The sequence below is a fragment of the Drosophila pseudoobscura genome, chromosome X, assembly GCF_009870125.1.
Source record: "Drosophila pseudoobscura strain MV-25-SWS-2005 chromosome X, UCI_Dpse_MV25, whole genome shotgun sequence".
In the NCBI taxonomy this organism is placed as follows: domain Eukaryota; kingdom Metazoa; phylum Arthropoda; class Insecta; order Diptera; family Drosophilidae; genus Drosophila; species Drosophila pseudoobscura.
In genome coordinates this window covers 23,276,558-23,291,244 of record NC_046683.1, presented here as the reverse complement: position 1 = coordinate 23,291,244, position 14,687 = coordinate 23,276,558, and the positions used below count along the sequence as shown (strand labels likewise).

The window sequence follows — 14,687 nt, the reverse complement described above, 5'->3', positions numbered from 1 at the left end:
AAGGATACTGCAGGATGCTATGTTCCTCTGTATGTTGCGAAAGGCAAGTGTGAGGCCTAAGTTGGGATCATTTGATCGTTTTAAGGACCATCTGAGTGGTCAGTAGATAACTGAGAAGGTACTCAGCCCTTTTAGTAGTGTCCGTGCTTTCCCACTGACAGTCGTGTGCTTTGCCGTCGATGACCTTGGCCTTGCAGTCTGCGATGAGCGCAGCGGCGTGTGAGGAGGAGAGTTTGGTTGGTCTTATTTTTTTTTTTTTCTTATTCGCCAACGGAATCAAAAAATCCTAATCTGGCTAGACTACCTTACTTCTAACTTAAAATATTATCAGAAAATAACAAGAGCTAATTATGGTAAAGGAAGAGGTCTACAAGCAACCGTCTGACGGCTCCCTTCCCCTGGCAAAAGTCAAAATGCATTCCAGCTGGCAGCGTATTGTGCTGTCGAAGCGCCATACAAATGGGCACATTAATTGCCCATAATTGGTCCCTTAGGATCCTGGCAGGGGCACAGAAGCAAATCCTACTAAACAGGTCAGGACAATCAATGTTACCCACTAAAATGTCAATCTAAGCCGCAATGGTCCTGCTATCCTCGAGAGAGGAGAGATGAACGAGGCGACATCTGCACTCATAAGACGGCAGCGTGCAAATTTGAGAAACTTTCGTTGCGATCTTTCGATGCATGAAATTTGAACGACCCCACTGGGATTCCACACCATGGAAGCGTACTCAAGGCGCGAGCGCACAAGTAATGAGTACAAGCTTACCCTCGTATATGGGTCCTTGAACTGGGGTGAATTGCGCTTAACAAAGCCAAACATAGCATAGGCTTTTGGCAATATAAAATTCAGATGCTCAGCAAAAAGAAATCTTGAGTCGAATAAGACCCCCAGGTTAAGTATATGAGTATGAGGCCAGCACCTTGAAGATACACTTGCTAAAGGAAACAAAGCAGCATTTGCTAACGTTGAGTGGGAGCGAATTAAGTCTGCACCAACGAGAAACTCTATCCGAACGAAAGCTTCCCATATAACAATATTACAAACTCTCGCCGCTCAAGATATGACCTAAACCAACTGAGTAGGAAGGAATGAATCCCTAACCGATGCAGCTTGGCTATTAAGTCAAAGGCCTTAGCAAAGACAGTATACACAACATCTACTTGAGAAAGCATTGCAGAAATTACTGAAATCGATTAGATTGGTGGTCGTTGATCTACCCGGCATGCTGATTTGGGCTAATGTACGACTTCATGAATAAAGTGAAGTTTTGAAAAATTACCGAGTTTGGCAATTGGTCTATAATTATATATGAGGTTTTTGGTACCTTTCTTAAAGATTGGCGTAATCGCGGCAGCTTTCCACTTGCCAATAAACCGAGAATTTTAAGAGGTTCACAGAGCGAAACATCACAGTTGCGAATCAGAAAGGCAGAAATGCCATCACAGTCGGATTTATTAAAATTATTGATTAGAAGAATTATTCATCAAACTCCCTCTTATGCTGCACATATCTCGCCCAGTCTACAGGGTCCCGGGTCTTACCAAATCGTTACAAATACTTGTTACGCAGATTCTTATATTTCACAAGACCTTTCGTATACCACGGTAGCCTATTGGAGCCATGCACCCTTTTGGAAGCATTGTTAACAATAATACGACAGACCGTATGCAGGAAAACACTATAGGAAGTGTCAGCACTAGGATGTGAGAGAACAGAAGGCCTATTAACGTTTAACAAACTACCCCGAATAGCATTCAGGCTTAAAGTAGAAAAGAAGAATTCATAATATGGTTCCGCCAAAGGCGAGTAAGAATGGGAATTAGCTGAGAATTCTAACGGCATATGATGCATGTCACAATCCGCGATAGGCAGTTCGCGATATGTAACATGGCAATCTATATCCGAACTAACAAAAATTAAGTCTAGATTCTTATTTAGCCTATTAAAACCATTATTTATACTATACCATACTAAAACAATCATCTATCAAAAGAATCTCGTGCGGCAAATGCACTTTACTGATGACGCAAGCACTTCTCGCTTGACTAATTTCAAACAAGAAATTTCCGCCACCGGCACCTTGAGCTTATCGGCAACAAATTTCACCACCGTCTCTGGCCCCGTAGCGGTAGAAAATTTACCAATATGCAGGTATTTGGCGCTCTGCAGCTCGGAGCAACACCAACCAGACGATTGGCATGTTTCTTCCGATTCTTCCTCACTCTCCTTCTGACTGTAACAAAGCTCTCTAAATCAGGTGGGGGAGCAGCAGCAGATCCCAAGTCAATGACCTCAGCCGATGTTGGGGTCACTAACCGTGGAGACATTAAGTCGGTCGCCCGCTTTGGCCTGTTCAAATTCTTCCTTAGAGCAATCGGCTTCACCCGCTCAAGTGAATTGTGCGAAAGGGCATTCTGAAAATCAGACTTAAGACCCCGATAGAGGCTTTCAAGCTTCAGAACCTTGTCATTTAGGTCTTGACTCATATACATTAGGGTTGTGCTTATTTGTATGTCTAATTTGTCTCAGGGTCTACAAATATAAAAAAGTTTTAGCCCGATTCGATAACGTTTAGAGGTGCCGACTAGAGGTCAAATTTGAAAAATACGATATTTGGCCTATGGTTCCTATGGCAGCTATACATATCGCTCTGATCGGAATGTACTTTGTTTGTGATTTAGAATAATAAAATATAATAAAGTAGCGAACCCGGCAGACGTTGTTCTGCTTTGCAACAACCAAATGTTCTTAATTGAATGTGGCTAACTTATAGCGAACAATTTTTAGATGATCTGATGAACTTTTTTCCGCCTTGGAGGCAATAAATAGGCAGACTTTTGATTTTATCATGTAAATTTTTGTATTTTAACGATGCGTTAATAGGTGTTTTTTTTTTAAATTATGTAGGCTTTATTTTTTTCTTCAGTTAATCACCTTGTTACACACAAACTTTTTTGTTTTATTATTAGGCAACGCAGATAGTCTTCCGACCCGTTAACATGCCACATATAATTGGCCATAGGAAAAACATGGATTTTCCAGATTCAGACCACATACTTTCAAGGGTCTTCTGATTTGTTAATAGTCAAGGCAAATGCAAGACGTAAACCCAAACGGCATATCTGTTGGGATCATCGGAATCCTGCGAATGAGAACCTCTCCTTCCAATTTTCCTTTGAGTATCGTCGCGTAAATCAAATTGTTCATCAATTTTTTTTCCATTAAACGCGTACCGTTGCACAGTTTTGGTTGGTTTATGTTTTCAAGCATGATTACTACGGAGCCAAGCCTTAGTCGTAAATTGTGCGGTGGTAAGCCTGGGACATCCAAGAGCATACAAATTCAGTTGGATAGTTCTTCACAGTTACTTCATCGTCATTTGTAACACAATCAATATATTTGAATGAATGCATTGTTCCAATGTTCTCGGTCTGAATTATGTAGTCAAGTTCATCTACATGTTTATTCATAGCAGCTAAAATTGCTCGTTCACGCAACCATGCTTAATTTTTGTAGTTAGAAATAATGTTTGGGAATAATTTGTTGATGAGCTCTTCTTTTGTTGTGACAAAGTTACTGAAATTCGGAGGAAATGAAATCAATCCGCTCGATTCGTCGACATGTACTCGATCCTTACCGATAGTCAGCAATTGCTCTGAGAAATCTTCAGCAGATGTATCATTTTGCAATGCAAGTGCAATCACATAGATTTGATGATTTTAGGCAAGTGTTTATTTCGTCGGCATTGATGATGTTATTACTGGCAGTGTTTGGGGGAAAGCGCCAGACAGTAGAATCATAGCGCCTCCAAAATATCTGGAGTCATTGCGTAGATCTTTCAATGTTTGGTTGAGTGCTTCTAGTGCACGTTTATGCGCCATTGTGCATTCGCCCCACATGATTATTTTCGATGCCGACAAAAATTTGGCCATTGCGGAGTTTTTTGCAATATTACATATAGGTTCTGCAATATTTTGAAGATTTAACGGTAATTTTAATGCTGAATGAGCCGAACAGTAGATTAAACCATTGATCTGAGAAATGTCTTACCAGTTCCAAAAAAGAGGCATCCAGGAAATAAAAACCACCATTTCCATTATCAATTGCCTTCATTAATGTATCATAAACTTCCTTTTGTTGGGGATTGTTGTTTTAAATGCGTCATTTATTCCACGATTTGACGCTGGCATTCCTAACCTGAATAATAAACTACCGCATATGAGGGAGGTAACACATGTCTTCGATCAGTATTAAAGCTTGATTTTGTATCTCCTCATTAATTTCAAGATCGTAATTTTGATGTAAAATTTTTTATAACATATTATCCTTGTATGCCACAGGTTGGAACTGCATCGCCATAGTTCAGTCGTTGAAATTTCTTCGATAAAGCATTCCAAGTGTAATATTGTAGCGTAGCATCTTCGAGTATAGCAAAGTTCGTGCAAATAGATCGCTTTGTCAGATGGCAAAGAAACTGGAGGTGTTTCAGCAGGTTGAACAATATTTGATGCCGTTAAATAAACTCGTTGACCATTATCCAGATGCACCGCCCAATGCACAACAGTAGGATGACGTTCTTGAATAAGGAATGAGAATATACGCCAAATTGCTTCATTACAGTTCACATAACGACCAACTTGATAGCGCGTAATTTGGATGATTGGATGCCAAAAACCGCTATATCGCTTCCTTTCGTGACACAGTTGCAAATTTATTTTATAGACTTTACAGAATTGCAATATTCAACGTTGCAATGAGTCTTGAACGTTTTGGAAATAGTTAGTTAGTCTATCACTACTAACTAACTATTTCGACCGTTATCGTCGGGTGATCGACGCCGATACAGTGGATAACTGTCGCTTTCAGTGATGGGCACCGCCGCTAATATCCGTGGATATCGTTTGGAACACTTGCCGTCGACCATGCAAGACGATTGGTTGGCGATTGATTACGACACCATATAGGTCTGGATTGGCTTCGGGAATCTCAGCACTTATGATATCATCTAATTAGTCTGGTTGAATTCTTTCCACTAACAAAATAAGACTAGCAGGCCTGGTTTTTTCCAGTAGATTGAATACGTCCAGCATCGAGTATCTCCAGATTCGCGTTCTTTAACAATGTAGTTCATCAGTAAACTGATTTTTTGGCTGAATACACGTAATGGCGTATCGATCACTTGATGTTTGTCCGGAAAGCAGCACTTGAACAATTTCTATCCATTTTGGATTATAGGTAAAAGTAATATAGAGCAAGTAAGTAGTAAGTAATATAGTAATAACATATGTCAATGCATCTTTATGCATATGACGTGGACTACCTATATTCGTCGCCGGCAGAATAGTTAGTTTACCAAATGCATCACGTAAAAGACTATAGGAGCTAGAGCGCCATTTTATATCCGGACTTCTGTGATATGTCACTGTTATAAGTATATTTCAAAACTTCGCCCCGCCCACTTCCACTCCCACAAAGAACGAAAATCTGTTGCATCCACAATATTGCAGATTCAAGAAAACTAAAACACACACAATCAGATAATGACCATATCTATCAGATTGCTGAATCTGGATCAGATCGGATCATTTTTATAGCCAAAAGGAACAAATCAATTTGCACTGGCAACGCCCGATGTCCCGCTCAGACTGATTTTCTGTCTCTCTCGCACGCACTCCTTGTCGTGTCGTCCGGCGTATGCCGGATGAGAGCCATACTGACTAAGTACCCGAGTATAAATGTAGAGTTGCGGTCTCCGCAGCAACTCAAAACGTTCACCCTCGTTTTTTCTTTTGTTTCTTTCTTTTCCGCGCGTGCTTTGTTCGCTTTACATTTGCTATCTGCAATCTTCAAATTGTGCGCAAACGAAGCGAAATTAAGTGCTGTAATTTTATTAATATGTGTTTTGCGCGTGGTAAATAAAAACGAGGGGGAACGTTGTGAGTTGCTGCGGACACCGCAACTCTACGGTTATACCCGATACTAAGTCAGTATGGCTCTCCTCCGGCAGACGCCGCTCATATTTAACGACACGACAAAGAGTGCGTGCGAGAGAGACAGAAAATCAGTCTGAGCGTGACGTCGGGCGCTGCGTAGCTACTGCAAATTGATTTGTTCCTTTTGGCTATAAAAAATGATCTGATCTGATCCACATTCAGCAATCTAATAGATATGGTCATTATCTATGATTCTGCGTTTTTAGTTTTCTCAAATCTGCAACATTGTGGATGCAACAGATTTTCGTTCTTTGTGGGGGAGGATGGGGGTGGGGCGAAATTCTGAGATATACGTTTTATAGTGACACTTTAAAGGAGTGTGTGTACCAAATTTGGTTACTCTAGCCTTAATAGTCTCTGAGATTTGTGGTTGCCTCAGATTTTCGTCCTTTGCGTGGGCGGAAGGGGGTGTGGCGAAATTTGGACATGAAACGGTCAAGGTCCGATATCACAGCAGTGTGGATACCAAATTTGGTTGCTCTGGCTCTTATAGGTTCTGAGATCCTTGAACTCATATTTTGCAATTGGCAAAACCGACCATGAAACCTCTGTGTTAGAGTGAGACAGAGCGAGAAAGAGTGAAATTGTTTTCGTGATTCTGGCTGTAATAATTATACGATCTGGTTTGCCACAGATTTTCGCCCTTTGTGGGGGCGGAAGTGGGCGGGGCAAAGCTTTGAAATATTTTTGGAGCAGTGACATATCACAGAAGTCTGGATCCAAAACATCGTTGCTCTAGCTCTTATAGTCTTTGAGCATTAGGCGCTGAAGGGGACGGACAGACGGACGGACGGACAGACGGACGGACGGACAGACAGACAGGGCTCAATCGACTCGGCTATTGATGCTGATCAAGAATATATATACTTTATAGGGTCGGAAACGATTCCTTCTGGACGTTACACACATCCATTTTCACCACAAATCTAATATACCCCAATACTCATTTCGAGTATCGGGTATAAAAATCTCACTTATATAAAAAGTTAAATTTGTGAAATAACTGTATTCAAATTATATTAATGCTTCGCTGCAATCACATTATACATATGACTTTATTCTTCCCTTATGACCGGGAATAAAAGAAGAATAAAGAAAAAGAATGTAAATCCGGATTAGCGAATTAAATTGTTATAATCTGCGGTGTGTACGAAGGTCTATATGTGAGCAGTCCAGCAGCAAAACAAAAGCAACCAAAAATAACCCTTATTTGCGACGCTTGGCTCAAGCAGGTACATATGTATGTATATTTCGACAAAAATCATAGCTTATTATGTGCATGACTTTTCGACAAAAATCGTCACTTATAAAATGCATTATTTTTTCGGTAAAAATCACCGCTTATTAAATGCATGATTTTTCGTAAATGCTCGATGACAATGTCATCAACTATGCCTAGCTGCTAAGTCATCGAAGACCCGTGTTGCAGGGGGTGTATTAGATTTTTGGTAAAAGTGGATGTGTGGTGATTTGATGGGTGGATGAGTATGATGATGTTTATGATTGTGATGAGTAGCTGCATAGATGATGAGATGAATGCGTGGCAACCAAAATCAAAAACTGGAACAATAATCGGTATTAATACACTACTCATTTGTGTCTAGTTCGACTTAGCCCATGGACAGGAATTGCCTTTTTGTTTATACCGGATTTACTTGGCTTTTGCACATTTTTGCCGTATCAAAAGAACTTTGTTTAACAGAAAGCGGATAAAAAAACAGGGTTTCACATATCGGGTCTAATTTCGACAGAAAGATAGAACATAAAACTAAATCCGAGCTAAGGTGATGCTTCCCGGCTGGAGACCGAGTTCCTACTCGAGGTCTGCAGTTGGTACAAGATTATTCCGAGCACAGGTAACATCAGCTGCTTCCGATGTCAAGGGTCAATGACCGTGGTCGATCTACGACGTGAGGTTGTGTACGCATGCACAAATAGATCGAGCGTGGGGCGACGGGTGTATTTGAAGCGTCACTCAGATCATCCCCAGGGGTCGAGGATTATTGGAGGATCAATTCAATCCCCTCGGTTACCGCCTCATCCACGCGTCGGTGGGGGGTTCAACCGGTGGTACTTTGGTACGGGCACGTGTCCAATAGGCGTCTCCGGGAAGACCCAATCCGCTAGGCGTTCCAATTCGTTGAAACTAGTGGTGCTAATCCTCAACAGAATTGCACCACTATTTGAGAAAAATCTTAACCCACTGGAGCGCTCGTTTCCAATTGTCGGACGGCGATCAACGCATTGGGGATATATATTTTCTCCACGACGTGGACCTAACACTTTGCACTGGAAAAGATCTTTGCACGTTGCACTGGCAGTGATCCGTGAATTTGGCTTGCCCTTCGAATGGTACGAAGCCGGCTTTAAGCGGAGATGTTTGCACTACCGGTCACTATGACGGCCACGAGGAGAAAAAGAACGAGGCTGGGACTACCAAGTACAGCAACCCACGTTTTTTCCACACTTTCTATGGTCGGTTTCTGTTATACAGAATCTAGGCAAAGCTATATTTAAAAACATATAATGCACGGCCGAAAAAAGGGCATACTAGAGTGTTGCCACTTGGTCGCAAAACAGCTGTTGCTAAACTTTACCAAAGCTCACACGATCTTTAACCCGAATTTTCATACGGCCTAGTTTTAGGCTGTAAATTTGGAGCTAGCCGTTGATAATTCAAATAAAAAGGCAGGCACCACAGGCGTCGAATATTACACCTGTGATATCGAACCTGCACAAGTGTATTTCAAAATATCGCCGTACTCCTTCCACCCCCGCAAAGGACGAAAGTCTGTGGCATCCACAGATCTCAGAGACTATTAAAACTAGAGCAACCAAATTTTGTATACACACTCCAGTTAGACTGCACCATTACAAGATTATTTCAAAATTTCGTCCCGCCCCCTTCCACCCGCACAAAGTTTGCATTTGCTACGCAGCGCCCGACGACACGTTCGGACACGTTTTCTGGCTCTCCCGCACGCAATGCAGCTATACTGACTATGCACCGGGTATAAATGTACAATTGTGGTCGCAGCAGCAACCCACAACGTTCCCGCTTGTTTTTCCCTGAAACTTCAGCTTCTCCTTCGAGACAGGAGCACCGCCAGATAGGATTGCTTCACGGTACCAAGGCGCTTACCAGCCACCCCGGTAACCGGTTTTCCCTGAGGCTCCCGACTTGGATTGGCCCTGTTGGCTTTTCGGCTTGCTGCATCAAGAGTATTCAGAGTTCGCATATTAGTGACCAAGCACCCCCTCGGAAATACATTTCTAGGCATCCGGCAGTGTCAGGGCAAGCCGTAATCCAAAGTTATGGCGAGCCAAAACGTCAACCGTTGATCATACTCACCCAATGATGGTTGCTGATGGCCAAACCAAATGGTTCTGTGAAAAAAGAAGCACTACCTCTAAAAAAAGAAAAAATACCATTTTTTTACATTAAAACGAGGTGGAACGTTGTGAGTTTCTGCGGCAACCGCAACTCTACATTTATACCCGATACTTAGTCAATATGGCTCTCCTCCGGCAGACGCCGGACGACACGACAAAGAGTGCGTGCGAGAGAGACAGAAAATCAGTCTGAGCGTGACGTCGGGCGCTGCATAGTCACTGCAAATTGATTTCTTGCTTTTGGCTACACAAATTATCCGATCTGATCCAGATTCAGCAACCGGATAGATATGTTCATTCTCTATGATTCTGCCATATATGATTTTTAGTTTTCTCGAATCTGCAATATTGTGGATGCAACAGATTTTTGTCCTTTGTGTGGGCGGAAGGGGGTGGGGCGAAATTCTGAGATATACGTTTTATAGTTAGATCTAACAGAAGTGCCGATACAAAATTTGTTTACTCTAGCCTTAATAGTCTCTGAGAATTGTGGATGCCCCAGATTTTCGTCCTTTGCGGGGGCGGAAGGGGGTGTGGCGAAATTGTGACACAAAACGGTCAAGGTCCGATATCACAGGAGTGTGGATACAAAATTTGGTTGCTCTGGCTTTTATATGTTCTGAGATCCTTGAACTCATATTTTGCAATTGGCAAAAGCGACCATGAAACCGGACGGACAGACGGACAGACAGACAGGGCTCAATCGACTCGGCTATTGATGCTGATCAAGAATATGTATACTTGATGGGGTTGGAAAAGATTCCTTCTGGACGTTACACACATCCACTTTTACCACAAATCTAATATACCCCAATAATCATTTTGAGTATCGGGTATAACAGCCTTGCATAGAAAACCCATAAAAAAAATAAAAAAACTTGAAAAAAACCCAAATCACCGCCACCAGATGGCGCGTACATTGAGCGGCAATGTGCGAGAGAGACAGAAATAAGTCTGAACGTGTCATCGAGCGCTGCGTAGCGACGGAAAATTTATTTGCTACTTTACTTTTGGCTATAATAATAATCCGATCTGATCAAAATTCGGCAATCTGGTCACTCAGTATGATTGTGTTTATTTATAGTTCCCGTATCTTAAAAATTGTGGATGCCATAGATTTTTGTTCTTTGTGGGTTCGGAAGGGGGTAGGGCGAAATTATGAAATACACTTGTAATAGTGGGATCTAACAGAAGTGTGGATACCACACTAGCTCTATCTTTGCTCTAGCGAAATTTTGAAATACACTTAAGTAGGTTCGATATCACAGGAGTGTGGATACCAAATTTAATTTCTCTAGCTCTTATAGTCTATGAGATCTACGCGCTCACTTTAAGCGATAGGAAACACCGACCATGAAACGCGTGTGTTAGAGAGAGAGAGAGACAGAGCGAGAAATAAATTGTTTTCATCATTCTGGCTTTAATAATGATACGATCTGGTTCTGCCGTCTAAAAGATAAAATTATTCTCTTCCATTCTGCGTTTTTGGTTTTCTCGTATATTTACAATTGTGGATGCCACAGATTTTCGTCCTTTGTGGTGGCGGAAAGGGGTGCGGCGAATTTTTGAAATACACTGCAACAGTGACATATCACAGAAGTCTGGATACAAAATGTTGCTCTAGCTCTTATAGTCTTTGAACACTAGGCGTACTAGACAGACAGTGCTCAGTCGACTCGGCTATTGATGATGATCAAGAATATATATATGTACTTTATGGGGTCGGAAACGATTCCTTCTGGACGTTACACACATCCACTTACACCACAAATTTAATATACCCTATACTCATTTCGAGTCGATCGAGCCGAGGAGAGAGCTAAAAGACACTACATGTGCATCAGCAAACACAGGGAGAGCACGAGCACCCTTATGCACATTCTGCAAGAAAGCAAGCCATTCGCTCTACGGATACGAAGAGTTTCGCTCCAAATTTCCATCAGAACGACTAAATTGTGTACAAAAACAAAAAAATGGGCGTTAATTGTTTGACAACGAATCAAAAAACAAACGCATGCGCAGGTCGAAACTGCTTCAAAATCTACAGGAAGCACAACACGATGCTAAATCTGGAAACAGCATCGGGCGCAGCTACCGAAGTGCACCGACGGTTGGTGCAGCAACTAACAATAGCTACAATCTACTGGCCACAGCAAAAGGTTCAGTGTCACAGATAAACTTGATCTCTGAACGAATAGCATCAATGTTGTCACTCAAACAAAAAGACACATTACTGCAGAGCATGAGGACACAAGTAAATATGCTCATGAAATCCCTTCACAATGGTTTTACGCAAAGAATTGAAGCTTTCGTATTACCACAATTAATAGCGGATCAACCAGCTCAGGCACTCGATTCAGAGAACTTGAACTTACCAAGCAAGCTTCCACTGGCAAATCAAAACTTCCATAAGACAGGTAATTTCGACAGGCTGCTACAACCAGATCAACAGCAGCTAAGGATAGGAGGCCCGTTGCTACAAAACACAAAACTGGGATTTTTCGAACACCCTTCATCCCTGGGGGAGTCTTTGGAAACTGCAAAAAAAGATTCCTAGCGTTGGAGCGTCGAATCTCAACAGAAACTTAGAAGAGTTAAGTGGCCTTTATGGAAGAGTATGAAAGACTAGGAGACATGAAGAAAAAACACAACTTTATTCCACATCACTGTGTACTTAAACCTTAGAGCACCACCCCAAAGCTTCGGGTAGTATTCGATGCCTCATGCAAGCCATCAAGCGGGAAATCTTTGAACGACATTCTGCATGCTGGACCCACAGTTCAGAGCGAACTTATGTCCATCCTGTTACGATTTCGAACTCATAAGTACGTATACACAACGAACATAGAAAAGATGTATCGACAAGTGTGGATGAATCTGGAGGATCAATTTCATCAGATGATAGTCTGGAGCCGATGAGCAACTTCTTCAAGGAATCCCTCAAGAGGACATTGTAAGTGATGTCAAACTAGGAGAGACACTAGAGCACTACAGCGTGAAAACTCTGGGTCTCATCTGGATGCCAAAGAATGATAAATTTTGTGGACGAACACAGAAAAGCCGGGCTACACGTATCATCAAACGGGTGGTGTGCTCCGAACTGGCCCAAATCTTTGACCCACTAGGACTCTTTGCACCGGTGGTAGCAAAAGTCAAAATATTCATGCAACAACTTTGGGATCTCAAACTAGATTGGGATGACGAATTACCATTACAACACCAAACCGAATAGAAAGAATACCGGGAAGACTTACATACATTAAATAAAATGCAAAATTCCGGCTTATTTTTTACGATCATAGATTCCAGTTATCCAAGAACTCCATACTTTTGTAGAGTCATCAGAACGAGCATATGGCGCAGCAGTATATGTACGCGCTACATACAACAACAATCAGTAAGACTGCCCAGTTCCAAATCACGTGTGGCGCCGACAGCCAAACAATCACTACCACGGTTAGAACTGTGTGCTGCAGTCCTTGGTTCCGAACTCAGAAACCGAGTCCGACAGGATGTGTACATGGACATTAACACGGTTCCAGGATGCTTTTGGAGTGATTCCACCGTTGTGCTATCCTGGATAAACGCATATAAGAAATGCTTATCTGAAATTTTATGTGGGATTTGCAAAAAACCGCATCATACGATGCTAAATATTCCCTACGAAAAGAGGGAAAATGTTAACACTTGCTTGACAAAAGAACAAGCATTCTTAGCCACAGCACTTATGAAAGTAAGGTCAAGGAATAGTGCCTATCAAAACCTTAGAGCTCTCATTGAGCTCTCATCGCAATGTACCATACTTTCAGAAGAAGCTGCGCAAATATTAAACTTAGTACGCAAAAGAGCGAACACCAAGGTAAGTGGAGTGTTACTTTTGATACTTAATTTTTGACAGTGAAGGAGATTAAGAGCGCCAAAGTATTAATAGTAAAACAACAACAAGCTATCCAATTCAGTTCCGAAGTAGCTAGCCTAATTAATAAAAAGGAAATAGAAACAAAAAATAAACTATTAAGCTTAAATCCGTTCTTAGATAAAGATGGATTGTTACGAGTTGGAGGTAGATTGCAAAACTCCAACGCGATTTTAGATAAGTGTCACTTGACGTCTTTAATTATCAGGAATGCACATAAAGAAACATTGCATGGTGGAATTAATCTGATGCGAAACTGTATCCAGCGAAAGTTTTGGATATTTGGGCTAAGAAATTGCTTAAAGAAAAAACTTAAAGATTGTGTCACCTGTGCTAGGTATCGACAGAATACTGCAGAACAAATTATGGGAAATCTGCCGAAACACTGAGCTACAATGTCGCACCCGTTTACAAATACAGGTGTAGACTTCGCCGGTCCTTACCATATCCGATGCTCTAAAAACCGGGGCAGAAATCGTATAAGGGATATATTGCCGTATTCTTATGCATGGCGACAAAGGCTATTCATTAGGAAGTAGTCAGCAATCTTACTTCAGATTCATCTCTAGCTGCACTTAGAAGATTTTTTTCAAAAAGAGCAACCAACTTTGTGGGAGCTTCGCGCAAATTAGCGGGGAATACCAAAAAGCCCTCAAAGACAACATAAAAGTGGTTCCAATATTAGAAAGAGAACAGATCGAGTGGTATTTTATTCCCCCGGCAGGACCTCACTTCGGAGGTATTTGGGAAGCTGGGGTAAAATCAGTGAAATATCACTTAAAAAGGGTAATTGGGGGCAATAATTTGACCTATTAGGAAATAGCAACTCTATTATGTCAAATTGAAGCGGTACTAAATTCACGCCCTTTGTATACAGCTACAAATGATATTGACGAACTGGATGTATTAACACCAAGTCATTTTATTATTGGAAGGCCAATATTTAGCCCGATTGAAACAATTTCCGAGGAACAAATCGGGAATCTGGATGGGTGGACATTAATTCAGAAAATGAAAAGACAATTTTGGATTCAATGGAAAGAAGATTATTTGCACACACTGCAACAAAGAAATAAATGGAAAATAGGAATACAGAATATTAAAACAAGTCAGATTGTATTAATAAAAGATGAAACCTGTCACCCAGCTAGATGGCCCTTGGGAAGAATAGAAGAAATACATAACGGTAAGGACGATAAAGTCAGAGTAGTAACTATAAAACATCAAGACGGGTTGATAAAATGACCAATAAATAAAATTTGTCCATTAGCTGGAATTGAGTCAGAAGAGCAAGACTCAGGAATGACTCCAAAAGAGACCAGAAGTACTCGTAGTAGACCTCAAATGTCTAAGCTGGGACTAATGTCAGCATTGTTAGTGC

General features: G+C 41.4%; 1 protein-coding gene and 1 long non-coding RNA gene across 7 annotated transcripts in view; one reads left to right on the top strand and one right to left on the bottom strand.

Annotated features, from left to right (window-relative positions):
• Positions 1–14,687, top strand: part of Ranbp16 (Ran-binding protein 16) — a 292,018-nt gene that overhangs the window by 249,642 nt on the left and 27,689 nt on the right. The window lies entirely within an intron of this gene.
• On the bottom strand, positions 3,232–3,954 carry LOC117184761 (uncharacterized). The gene is made up of 2 exons (XR_004470206.1): positions 3,642–3,954; positions 3,232–3,580 (listed from the first exon to the last, which is right to left on the bottom strand). It is a non-coding gene; the product is annotated as an uncharacterized lncRNA (long non-coding RNA).